Source organism: Tympanuchus pallidicinctus, unplaced genomic scaffold (genome assembly GCF_026119805.1).
Source record: "Tympanuchus pallidicinctus isolate F22 unplaced genomic scaffold, pur_lepc_1.0 scaffold17, whole genome shotgun sequence".
Lineage (NCBI taxonomy): Eukaryota > Metazoa > Chordata > Aves > Galliformes > Phasianidae > Tympanuchus > Tympanuchus pallidicinctus.
This window is the reverse complement of record NW_026294690.1, coordinates 9793156-9805936: the sequence shown is the minus strand read 5'-3', so window position 1 is coordinate 9805936 and position 12781 is coordinate 9793156. Positions and strand designations below refer to the sequence as shown.

At 44.7% G+C, this 12781-nt stretch overlaps 1 long non-coding RNA gene across 2 annotated transcripts in view; it reads right to left on the bottom strand.

Annotated features, from left to right (window-relative positions):
* The window catches only part of LOC128078588 (uncharacterized), a 32686-nt gene extending 19905 nt beyond the window's left edge, over nt 1–12781 (bottom strand). For both annotated transcript variants that reach the window (XR_008205710.1, XR_008205711.1), the window contains exons 1-5: nt 10703–12781; nt 10151–10250; nt 5444–5554; nt 1062–1144; nt 217–388 (exon numbers count right to left, since the gene is read on the bottom strand). This is a non-coding gene — a long non-coding RNA (uncharacterized LOC128078588). The remainder of the gene's footprint in view (nt 1–216; nt 389–1061; nt 1145–5443; nt 5555–10150; nt 10251–10702) is intronic.

The window sequence follows — 12781 nt, the reverse complement described above, 5'->3', positions numbered from 1 at the left end:
TAGACAAAAAGTTCCCACTGCACTCATTCTTTGCAACATCTGGGAGATACCCATCCTACACTCTGACTGGGTGGGATCATGTTTAGAGGCCACAGGATCTTTCTGTGAAAATGAATTTACTCAGTTTTGTTGGCCTGCTTTCTGCTCTCTGTTGACGCAAGAAAGCTAAGGAAGATGGAACTTCCCATGTATTCCCAAAATGACACAAGAAATTACCTCCATGAGAATTATTGTCTTCTTAGAGGAGATGTGTAAGTGTGGAATTGCTGCTGGATTGCTGTGGTATATCACAAAAATGGTGCATCCAATCAAAGGCTGGGAAGCCAACAGGTCCAGAACAGTTCAAGAAGCAAAGTCAGTCTCCAAAGTCAATCTTGATTGCCAAAGCCTACAGAGTGGAAAGTAAAAAAATACTACTGCTCTACAGCCCCATGTCTGAGAGCCCACACCAATCCACATGTGAGGCATAGTCTCCGTCTGCTGCCCTGCGTGGGGAGCAGAGCAGGAAACCACCACATTGAAACAATTCCCTATAAGAAGGGGAGCTGGACTTGATGATCTCCAGACGTCCCTTCCAACCCCTATGATCCCATGATTCTACAATTCTGTGAAGCCAAAGGAGGACAGAGAACAGTGTTTCACTGAAGAACTCAAAGAGGAACAAGTGACCTTCCCCTGAGAGCTTAACGAGAGGTGCTGGGGAGCCAGCCCAGCCTGGACATTATCCTCCAACCAGCCTCTGAAGGAAGAGGATTGGGAAGGAAGGGAGAAAAGACTTTATCATTCCCATATCTCCCCACAACAAGCTCATAGTCCCCAGGGAAGGGAATAGCAATCTGCCTCTTGCCTGGCACCTCTCCGCCTGAAACCTTGCTCTGCACGGAAGCAGAGGAAACTCATTTCCCTGTTCAGGGGCTCCTTCTGCCCCATAACAGCTCCTTTTTATATTCTCTTAAAAGTTTAGAAATTGTCTTTGAATAACAACATAACAACAAGGTGATGGTTACCAAGGGAACAGCCCTTGAGAAGGTCAGGCTCTTCCGGGGAATTTTGTGCTTTACCTTGGCTGAAAGTTTTTCCAGAGCAATCAGGCCAGTGTCTTTGCATCCTGGAGAAGCAAAGCCATCATCCACTTGGAAGAGGACTGAAAAGAGAGGAAGGGCATCAGTCAGATTTCCCACACCTGCATGCCACATTCTGGGGCAGTTACCCTCAAAATTGATACCATCAGCAGCTTTCAACCCAGGGATATAACTAACAGACCTCTGCAGTGATGAGTTCCAAACTGAATTTGCTTGGAGGCCACAGTAGAGGTACAGAGCAAAAAATATCCACAGAGCACAACATAGAAAACTGTGTCTACAACTTGCCTGAAGTACATCAGTACAGCCCTTGAAGTTCTTGTATTTCCACAGGGCTTTGGTACATTCCTGAAGAGAAAATTCAGCTCTCCAGGAAAGAGTGATAAAGGGTAATAGGTGTAAGCATAAGCTCTTCCATACCATGGCAACTACAGAGTGATGGAATATGGTGCAGTTCTTGCTGTCACAGGATCTCCCAGAAACAGAGTTCAGATTCTGATGCTGCCCTTCATGTGCTAATTACTCAATGTGGTATCTTCCCAGCCACAGAGGAAGGCAGACCTCCGCTCTTTTCAGAAGGTAGTTATCTGATGAGTGGGTTCATTGGAAATCAGTGGTGGTTATCAATAACCAAGAGCTGTTTTTCCAGTATTTGGTGCTGACTGCTCTAGGAGAGGGCTGTCTAAGTGGGCAAAGTGTGGGTACAGCAGCACACAGCAACTATTATGCCAATGCTACTGGTAATATCTTTGATTTGCAGTGCCTTTGCTATCCCAAGAACCTACCTGAGTTAAGCAAGGTATAGGAACCAAGAAACAGCCATTTTTAAGCTCCTGGTGCATGTTAGAGTGGCAGCAGATGGCATTTTTCTCCTCTAAGAACCCTTCCAGATTACCTTACCCTCAGCACTTCAACTAGGAACTCTTTCAAAGTCCTTCACTAGGAAAAACACTTTCACTAGTGAAAACCTATACCTTTGTTGGCCGCAGTTGTGAGTCCTGCTAGTGGGATCTCAGGAGGCTCTCTTTCTGTGTAGAAGAGTCACTTGATTTACTCAACGTTAGTTACATTCTAGTCCCCGGTAGGGTCAGACAAACAAGTTCTCCCTGCTGCAAGGAAAGAGCTGGCTCTACTAAACATAAATGTTAATGCAGATCAGCCAAGGTGTTATCACCTCTCATGGAGCTGCCATGAGCTGTGATGCTCCATGCTGGTGGCCAAGCAGATAACTGCTAGGAATGAAACTCTTCCCCAGCTTCAAAAGCAACAAACGCAAATGAAAGTGCTTACCTGCAGCTTGACCTTCACAAAAGAAAGCCCAGCTAATCATGCTGATCCATCAGTGACATATGGTTTTGAAAGAACACATTTTGATTTGCAGAAAAATATATGTTCCCAGCACTGAGGTGTTTGGTGGTTGCACTGAAATAGATGTTTTTGTGCTGAATTGCTGGGGCATTTATCTCCTCTTTCTCAAGCACAAAGTCAACACAAGTAGTCTTTATAATCTGCCCAATGCACAGCCTTTTTGCTCAGTGTGTGGCCTCTGAGCACAGCCCTCACCACTCACATCCACCAGGCATCAGGCAGGCACACTTCCAGCTGATTTACTGATACTTAATAATTAAATGCCAGGTGATCACTCAACCCTGGTGAGTAGGTGTTCAATAACTACAGAGAGGAACCATCTCCAGGCAGCCCACCCAGCCTGCTTCATCGGTCAGCACCAATGCAGAGCTGAGCCAAGCCACACACAGCTCAGCTCCCTAGCTCTCACCACAATTCTCACCTGTTCACCCATGTCAGAGACTTTCAAGATGTACAGGATTAGGATTGAGCAAGAAAACATTCTACAGAAGGAAGGAGTCAGTCACCCTGCATTTGCTCAGGCAAATTATGTATTTAAAAAAAAAGGGCTAACCAAGAACAATAAAGCTCTGCTGCCCTCCCAGTACACTGCTGGTGTTTATATCTGTTTCCCAGTGTCACCTTTTGCAAGGCAGCACTTTAGCCTTGTTTTAACATTGCTCTTTATTCTGTCTTAGCATTGCTGTTTCTTAGCAGGCAGGGACACTGCTTGGCACCTAACAAACTGCATCCTTTCCTTCTGTGCCTTTGTAATAATAATTCTCTGTCCTGACACATTCAGCTGGAGCACAGGGAACACTGTCAGCTTAAAAACCACCACCACACTTCTGGGATTTGAAATCCAGCAGTACCTGAGATGACTGAAACAGGAAGAATTTTTGAAATCCAATTTGTTCTCCACTCTTTCTACCTCATTGTTTGCATTTTCAATTTCTCTCTACTTGGGGGATGAGGCTCACCGTTAGGCACAAGTTTATCAGTGCTTGGCTCTCGGATTGCCACTTCCCAGCCCTGCAGGTGGCACTACCCTTCCCCTGCAGAAATGACACCCCCACCATTTTTCTTCCAACTCCTGTCCAAAAAATAAATAGCGCAAGAATATTTCTGATGTTGTCAGGCTTTGTAATAGTTCATTCATTTCAACCCTAAATTTGGGACTCAATTTGAGCTGGCAGTAGCTGTTTAATATACAGGACCTGTCTTATTACATCTCCGTCTAATGCATATTTGGGAGCTTTCCCTGAAAGCTCTTGTATAAAGGAGTATTATGACATCAGGAAGTCTAAAAGTACCTGAACTGCAGATGTGATAAATTCAGCAGGATGATACGTGCCCGGCATTTGTACTTGCCTTTTTCCATTGGCAAATGGCCGCCTGGGCTCTATCCCTTGGGATAGCTGTAGAGAACAGCCAGTTTGATGAGCCTAACCAGCCATTGGATGTCACTTTGGCTCCACACTAATTCGAGGGAAACAGCATTTATCTGGCAGCCAGGCAGCCAGCTCTTCGGCAGCTGAGAGTTTAATTATCAAAGGTTCAGGCGAATCTTGCTCTCGCTATCTCTGACCAGCTGCCACAGAAAAATAGACCTTCTGGCCCCATCCAGAAGTTTGTGAAGCTCTTGCAAGTTCCCTTTCGCTGTTAAAATGAGTCCCCGACCATTTGCCCTTTCCTGTGAAAGCTCTGGGCTCGATGCCACTACAAAATAAGGAACTGTGAAAATAATACAGTGGGGAAGGGCTCTTGGTGGATGGGGCTGAGCAAGTGGCAGACAGGAATGGGAACACTGGGCTCCAGCTGGTGCCTTGATCCAACTGTGGGTGTTGCTCTGATAGATGGGCACAGGAAAGGCTTCCTCCACTTGCGGGACACTGTTTATTCACAGCCTCACACTGCAATTACAGAACAGAGCCACTGTCTGTCTTGCACTCAGTCCTGCTTCCACTGGCTGTTATCAGCCCAAGCAGCCAGTGCAAAAAGCAAGAGCTATGGCTCCCCACTCCTCTTACAGGGTTTAAACACTCCTGGTTTCCTCTCCCAGCTTTGCTGTCAACAACAATCAGTCCCAAAACAAAAGTTGTTGGTACCCCCCCCCCCCAGGTTCTGCTCTGTGCTCGGTGGCAATTGGTTGATGGTTGGACTGGATGATCTTAGTAGTCTTTTCCAACCTTAATGATTCTATGATTCCATATCCAGATTTACCAGGTGTGTTATTCCCTCCTCCAGACCAGAATAAGGAGCTATTTCCTATAGATCCTTTGTGCTTTCACATTAGGGGCATCCCTGCCCTTTAAGTTCTGCAGTGCTGGTTAATAATGGGGCCACCTAAGTGCATATCAAGAGAGTTTGTAACTTATGTGCTAGTGATGCACATGCTGTTCGTTATTCTCAGGCTCTCTGCAGACACAATCAGACCCAATTGGCCATTCTCAAGGCACATTTATCTTTTGAATATGAAGGCAATAGACTCAATTACGTTTTTCGAAGGTAAACTACGGTTCTGGTGAGCAAATTAGTTATCCCTCCATTCTTCCACAAAATGCCATCAGGAAACCATCACAAGCAAATACTATCAATCTTGATCTGTTTTGCCCAGTTTGTCTTAGCTATCAGCAAGGAACTGTGCAGGGAAATATACTCTCTCTGCTCTTCACCCAAGAAAAATCTTTCCAAAGCTTGGGGATAATTTTCATAGGTGAGACACCAGGCCAGCCACTAAGTAACTAGTGAGAGAATCATTGAATCATAGAATGGCTTGGGTTGAAAGGGACATTAAAGATCATCTAGTTCCAACTCCCCTGCAATGGGCAGGGTTGCCAATCTCTAAATCAGACACTAAATCAGGTTGTCTCCATGCTACCTGGCCTTGAACACCTCCAGGGATGGGGTATCCAGAAATTCCCTGGTCAGCCTCTTCCAGAGAAGGAGGACGAAGAAGGAGCAGGAGCCCATAAATCACTGTAACTGGTTTGAAAACAGGAAGAAAAGCATACCTTAGAAAGTTGTAGAAAGTTCCTTGCAGAAATTTGTTCCTGAGCTCCCCCTTGATGTCCAGAGGCACTGTCACTGAGGCCAGGTTGCCTTGGGTGTCTCGTTTTCCCAACCTGCATGAACAAAAGTGTTTATTTAACACCATCTCCCCAGGGTTTCCTCAGATCCCTAATCTCCAGACCTGACAGTTTACTTACAGCATCGCCAACTGCAAACTGATTAGTCCAGTCCCCATTCCCTTCTCCCCCATGGTTATCACTTTTATTAACAGCAAGGGAGTGATAATGGGGAAAGATGATCAAAGCTGCTGGTATTAACGCTGGGGATTAACGGTATTTATATTCCTGATCAGTGCACACTTGGTGTGGAGAGGAAACCGCCACAAATCAGCTTTTTCCAGCAGAGAGTTGCTGCAGTGCCACTGCCTAAATAGCTGCTGGCTAATGAGCCCTTTGTGGCTGGCTCAGGGAACAGCTTTCTCATTCCGCTGCTTCTCTTGCAACCTAATGCCTCCAGGTTTGCATCCGCCATGGCATCCAGGCACCAGGTCTTGGTTTTCCAACTAGTCCTGGGGAAAATGCCTGCTGCTGAGGACAAGCGTGCTGGTGTGGGGCAAGCAGCTGAGCTGCTGTTTTGACATGTTCAAGTCAGGATTATACCATGTTACCAAACAAACACCTTATATCTCAGTCTGGAACTTCAGGAGAACCGCAATGAGTGCCACATTACTGGGGTGAGGAAAGAAGAAAAAAATCCATGCCAAGTCTTACATATAGGGAGGGAGAATGAAGCCTTCTGCAGCCATCCAGAGAGAATGGATGTGTTTAATAAAGCTGTGCGCTGTTGTATACTGATTCCACTTAGATTCCAGAAGCAGCTCAGTGGCAGGGGCAGGAAGCAGGACTGGCTGGCCTTGGTCACTCATTGTTGCTGGCCACAAAGCAACAAAACATGGCACAGAGCTTCACACGGCAGGCACTGGAGGCCAGTGCAATCAACAGAGAGCACATGGAGGGCATCAGAATCAGGGGAGCTGGTAACAGACTCCTTCTGGGAGACAGAATTTCATTTCACTTTGAAGAGAGAGGATACATGGAAGCTGTCCACTTCTCTCCTGCCTCTCCCAAGCACTGTGTGATGTGTTACACAGCCCTGATCTTCAAAAAGTCCATAGATAGGCCCCACTGTAGGACCTCAAAGAGAGAAAAGAGCATGGATTTCAAAGACAACCTGTGGAAAAAAGTCTTTTCCATACCATCCAGTCCACGCAAGCTGGTCACACTTCAATACTGAGTTAAAACAGTTAATCCAAAGCCAAGGCATTCTGGCAAATAAGTACTTTTTAAAAGGCAGGGAAACAGATGCCTTGACCACCAGCTCTGAGTAGCTCTTGGTATCCACCTAGTAAGAAAAGTTAAGCCTGGCTGTGATCTGCAAGTCTGAACACTACCATTTGGCCTATAACAAGCTTCATCAAGAGAACTCTATCCAGAGACTAGCTGGGAGATCATCTTCCTGATTAATATTAACAAATGAGGTATCTTAAAGAATATCCTGCTTGTTTGCAGACAATTTAGCATCATTACTCCCTTTATGATCAGTTAGATATCTTTGACTGTTTGCACAACTATTTCTTCCCCCTAGTCCTCTATGGTTCATCACTTTCTGTTTCTCCTCTGTGCAGTGTAATAATGTTGAAAGGGTTTATTTATATAATCGTAATAGGCTCTTGTGGAGATTATCATTATGTCACAAGTATAGGTCAGGGAGTTTTGGCTGAAGAATGAGTTACAAAGGGAGCATGGAGGCAAGCCCTGCTGTTTTAGTGCACGCTCCCATCCATGCATATCACGGACCACCTGCATCCACATGCATGCACAATTCACACACCTGCAGATATTGATCCCGCATGTGGCCATGCATAAACAAAAGCTGACTTGTTCTGGCACCTCAGAACACAGATTTTTACCCACAAAACAGGGAAGTGACAACAGAGGGGAGAGGAGAGGTTTTACACCTGGAGGTAAATGAAAAAGAAAGCTGTGAATTGAAGGAAACGGGTGAAATCAAATGGGGTAAAGTAGAGAACAGTAGCGATGCTCCTAAACTTCTTTTCCCCCATTCTTTGGCCTCTGCACCCTCTCTCCACACACACAGTAAAAATCCTCTCTTCTTGCAGAACTCTGCAGGAATTGCAAAGCCCTAGGTGATCCATGGGGACTAACCAGCCCTACATACAATCACCTTGCTTATACTTGCCAAAGCTATTTTAGATTACCCAGCTGCCTTTTAACACCTCTCAGCCAAGATTTTCTGGAGAAAACCTTTCATCCCATAGGGTACTTTCAAAGTCATGACAGCCTGTACAGCCTGTCAAATAGAATAATGTGGACTTCTTACACACTCTATCTTAAGGATGTATTCATCAGCAGGTCAGGCTCTGCTCACATCTTGTGAGACGAAGGCAAGTGTTTTCTCTGCATGCCTGCATCCATCCAAGGACAGCAAAATCACTAGGAGGTGCTCTTCTAGCAAGATTTGATTGAAGGCGATGCAGAATAACCAACTGGCACTAGTGTGCTCTGGATAAATGGAGCTCTTTGCCTTGGGATCATGATTTCAGAGGAAGGTCAGTGCACTGTTGACCACTATTTGTCATCCTTCAGCAGCAACTCAACAACTTCTGTGGAATAAGGAGCTGCTCTTGGCTTGGGTCCCAGTAGAATGAGCATCAGTATCACTGCACTTGGTGTCCTCGCTGGATTCCTGGCTGACTCCACAGGGAAATAATGAAGCTATTCAGAGAGCTCATCTCAAGGGTTAGCACCTTGATGGGAGTTCACTCATCAAGTGAGTAACACAGCGGGAGGTTCTGCTGGGTCTTGGAGCTGAGAACAGAAACGACTGCTGAGCTCCAACCCCATGTGAAGAACAGACAACACCATCGAAGTCTTACATGCAATCAAAAACTCCAGCTAACATCGAAAGAGGTCAGAATCTGTGGAAAAAAGTCAAAGGAAAAGCAACCAAAATGGCTACATATCAGCTGACTTGCAAGGACAAGTATTGAAGGGACACATGATGAGGTTATGGGTTTGGTGAAGGAGATAAGCCTTCTCCCACCTTCCTCACCCCCTTTGCTCCATGCCCAAAGCAGGACTGTGGGCACTGCAGTAGTACATTCATAGTGCTCCTGCACTGCTGTACCCACACGAAACACCAAGGAGGGAGGGAAGGAAATAAAAGCCAAATGAACTGTCCAGGTGGCCTGCGGGCCTTAAATTAAGCATCCCAGTATATATTGAAATAAATGTGATAAACCAGGTCACTATCACTTGCGTGAAATTCAGTTACTCTTTTAAATCATCATTATCACCGTCGTAATTAAAATCAAGCAACAGCTTAAAGAAACTAATGAATATTTTTATATGTGAACTTATCACATGAAGGGAGAAAAAAACCTGTAAAGTGAAAATGTGCCTGTATTGCTAATAAATATTATTGGAGGGACTCCCAGCTTTTTACATTACCACAGTGTGATATGACAGCCTATAATGGATTACTCAACTGCCCGAAGCCATTGTAGGAATAAATCCCTTTTAATATTCATGTGCGGTCTTTGAGAAAATAGATGTAAGCAGTTAATACTTTTCCATAGACAAAACAACGCAGTTTATCAAAACAAAATGTGTGCTTGAAAACAAAACTCACAGAGTTCCTGTACTCATTCTTTTTCCACAAATCAGAAAAAAAATAGGACCCTCCCTCTCCAAAAGGACATTCTTGGGCAAGATGGTGCACAGAAAGAAGGACGGGGAGAGGCAGGGTAGTAGCAAGGGTGTATAGAAAAGGGGAAATGGTATTTAAAAAAAAGATAATGAATAGTTTGTGAATATGTGCTATGGGCACCAAACCAGGGTGCTGTGGGAAGAAGGTGTGGATTGGCACAGGGTTGTCGGCTGCCCCATAGAGAACTCATGGACTAAAGGGAGACTATGGGCAACATACAGGAATGAAGAGCAGTGATACTGGGTGATGCTCAGGATTAGCAGTTTTTATTGGAGGGAAGAAGATGTAGTGAAAGATGTGAACAGGGAGCCCCTTGCAGGGTCAGCTCAGGGCTCTCCCTACCAGCCCTCTTCTCCATGTTCCTATTTTTTCTTTTGCTTCTAATCTGTACAACATGCTGGGGTTTTATCTCTGCTTTGTTTGGTTTTCTTTCCCCTTTTATGCAGCAGAAGAAAGAAAGCAGCAGCTTGGACAAGTCTATGTGAATTTTTGCATGGTAGGGCATGAGAGAGCAATGGAGCTTAACCATAACCCAAAGAACTTGCCCCAGCTCTTTGCAGGCAACTGATGCTTACAGAGAGAACCAGAAAACAAAATCCTCTTGGGGACTGGAGGGGATGACTTCAGCCTCTTAGAGGTGAGGGGGCAAAAATGAGAGAGTTCATCTTACAAAAGTAGACACAGATGAATGAAATGTGAACCCAGCAACTGTGACCTCTGGCTGTAAATGGCTGTAGACACACCTGAAACTGCAAGGGGGAGAGATGCAGAAACTCTTCAGTTCCTCTCTTACTGTGAGATCTAGGCAGCAAAGACAAGCTTAAGTCAAGGAATAAATAAGCTACCCTTGGGACTCATGCTGTTTTGATATCTGTAGCTGCCTGGTGGGCATAAGATTTGGTTCACTCTTACCTTCTTACCCATGTTTCAAGAGAGCCTAGGGTGGTATCTTTTGCCTCTGCAGAACCACAGCAAAAGCAGAACAGGGTCTGTCCTGGATTGGAGTAGGTACAGTCCAGGCTGAAAGAGAAACCATGTTCTTGAAGAAAATCAGCTCAAAATGAAGTCCAAGAAACTGACGCTGTTCTCAGTGCTGCAGGACTGGGGCAGTCAAGAGTCTGCAAAGACTCACAGAGGATGTAATTTGACAATCATGCCAAAGGGATGTTAACTATGTTCTCTTTTCCCCGGCCACTGGTTCCCACGGAGTAGCTCAGAGTCACCTATCGAACCACCCCACATTTATCATATAATCATAGAATATCCCAAGTTGGAAGAGAGTAAGGGTCATTGAGTCCAACTCCTGGCTCCGCACAGGACCAGTCAAAAATCAGACCAAACGCCTGATTTAGATACTCCCATGCTTGAAAACACCTTATCTGGGAAGGGAAAAATTATTTTTATTATTTAAAATATTCAGTTTTATAATAGTAATCTGGCCACAAAGACAGGAAAAAAATAAATGAACTTACCATGTTGGCTCTTTGAACCAACCAACTCAGGTTTTATTCTCACGTCATGCTCATGGAACAGTGGGATTCCCCATCAGAGCAAAACTTCAGCTGTATGACCATCAGTGTTGGAAAGACTCTTCAAACAGAAACATTCCAGGGACAGCTGCACAGATAACATTTTTCTTCACCTCTTTATTCATTTATTGTCACAGAAAGCTTGTTACTGGAAACACCAGGAGTGTCCCTTCAAATGTCAGATAGTCTACATTGGGTGATGTGAATGAAAAAGGTCCAGGAGACAATTGGGCACCAAAACAAGAAAAATTCCTCCCACCCACCTCCTTTCAGCAGAGCATCGGTGTGTCTTGCTTAGAAAGGGAAAGAAAAAGTTTCACCTTCTAATTGTTGCATTGAGTAGCTCATTGACAGTGCTTTCTGTTCAATACGTTTCTTTATCACTCAGATTGTCTAATCAAAGGCTTTTTCCTTCCTTGGGTTAGTTTTGCAGTCTCTAGCATTGATCCAAAATCAGAAGTGTAAGAGGAAAACAGGCTCTGGGAATAGTGAATACAATTAGCACCCAAGCAGCTTCATTTTTTTGGGGGTGCCTTTAAACATCTTGCAAATCTTTGTCTATTCTCCCATTCTTTTATTCTCCCTTTTGTGCTCAGGAGGCTTCTTTAAGGAAAGCTTTTGTCAGCAGCTCAGGGAGAAGATTAAAGCACCCATCATGGGGAAACAGGTTATTTTTTGTGTCCAAGTTCTTAATCCACTTTATTAAAATGTTCCAAATCTTCCTTCAAGAGGAGAGATCAGAAGGACATTTCCCTGTCACCCCTAGCATGCATTCCTTCCGGATACTTGTGCTTCATTAGAGGATGAAAAAAGCAAAGGCAAGGCAAGGCAAAGAAGAGAGAACAAGACTGCTGTGACTGGTTAATACAGGATGCAGAGCCTTCCATTTCATGGTCACTGGTACTGCACTGGCCCCAGGCTGGAAGCAATTGAAAGCTTTTCCCATCTGAAAGACACTTGAATCAAGTCAGAGATCTCTAACTATTTTTACCTTTGAGGTTCAAAGAGGAGAAGAACATTTGCAGTGAGCAAAGTCAAGCATCCATCCAGCCTGCTGTCCCGTTGTAACAGCAGCAAGGAAAGGGCACAAAGAGGGTGAGGGAATGGAGGCTGCTGTGCTCTGAGCTCTGCCTGGTATTTTCCCACTTGAAAGGAGGGATCTCTTGGTTAATAAATCTTGATGATTTTTTTTTCCATGGTTTTGTCTGCTCTTCTTTTCTGGATGTCCGTAATCCTTCCATGCATTTGCCCCTCTAACAGCAAAGGTGAGAGACAGCAGCACGAGCTGCTAGGTGGGTGCCTCTAATCTCTGGGGCACGTGATGGGTGACATTTTGTGAAGCTTGAAGGCTAAACATCATTAAGACCCTCAGAAAAAAAAGAAAAGAAAAAGAAAAAAAAAAAAAAAAAAAAGAAGTGTGTGATTTCTTTCTATCTCTGGGAAAAACAAATCTAGATGAATCTCAGCCCCATCTTGGAACTACCATCTCCTCCTCACCCTAAACTGCCTAATCCCAACTCTCCTGTCTCTTCCTCTCAGGCTTCTCACCATGAATTTTCCATCTCTCTGCCCTCCTCCTGTGATCTGGCCACAAAATATTTAGCACGGGAAAACAAAGAGATACACGATCTGTTTTTCCACCATCTCTAATGGCAGAAAACGAGGATAGAACCTGCCCTGCTTAGCCATGTTAGAAATCTAATGAGGTTCCTGCAACTACGTCTTTTCCATATACTCTGTTTGTGATTCCAAAGGCCGCTTCCTTTGAATAAGTAGCTGCTGTTTTGTAAAGCAAGTATATATGACGCAGGCACTCCTCATGCTTCCTCAGGGCGCAATTACTTTCTTATCTGTCATGTACTGCTGTTTCTCCTCAGCTGAATTAAGTTGTCCAGCAGGAGACTGTAGGGTTAATCTTCAAACAGGAAAGCCTAAAAGGGCTGGAGGGAACCATGGCAGTCCTAGAGCAAAGAGCAAGGCGATGACATCTTGGCAGGCAGAGACCTGAAGCGTAAGGAGAAT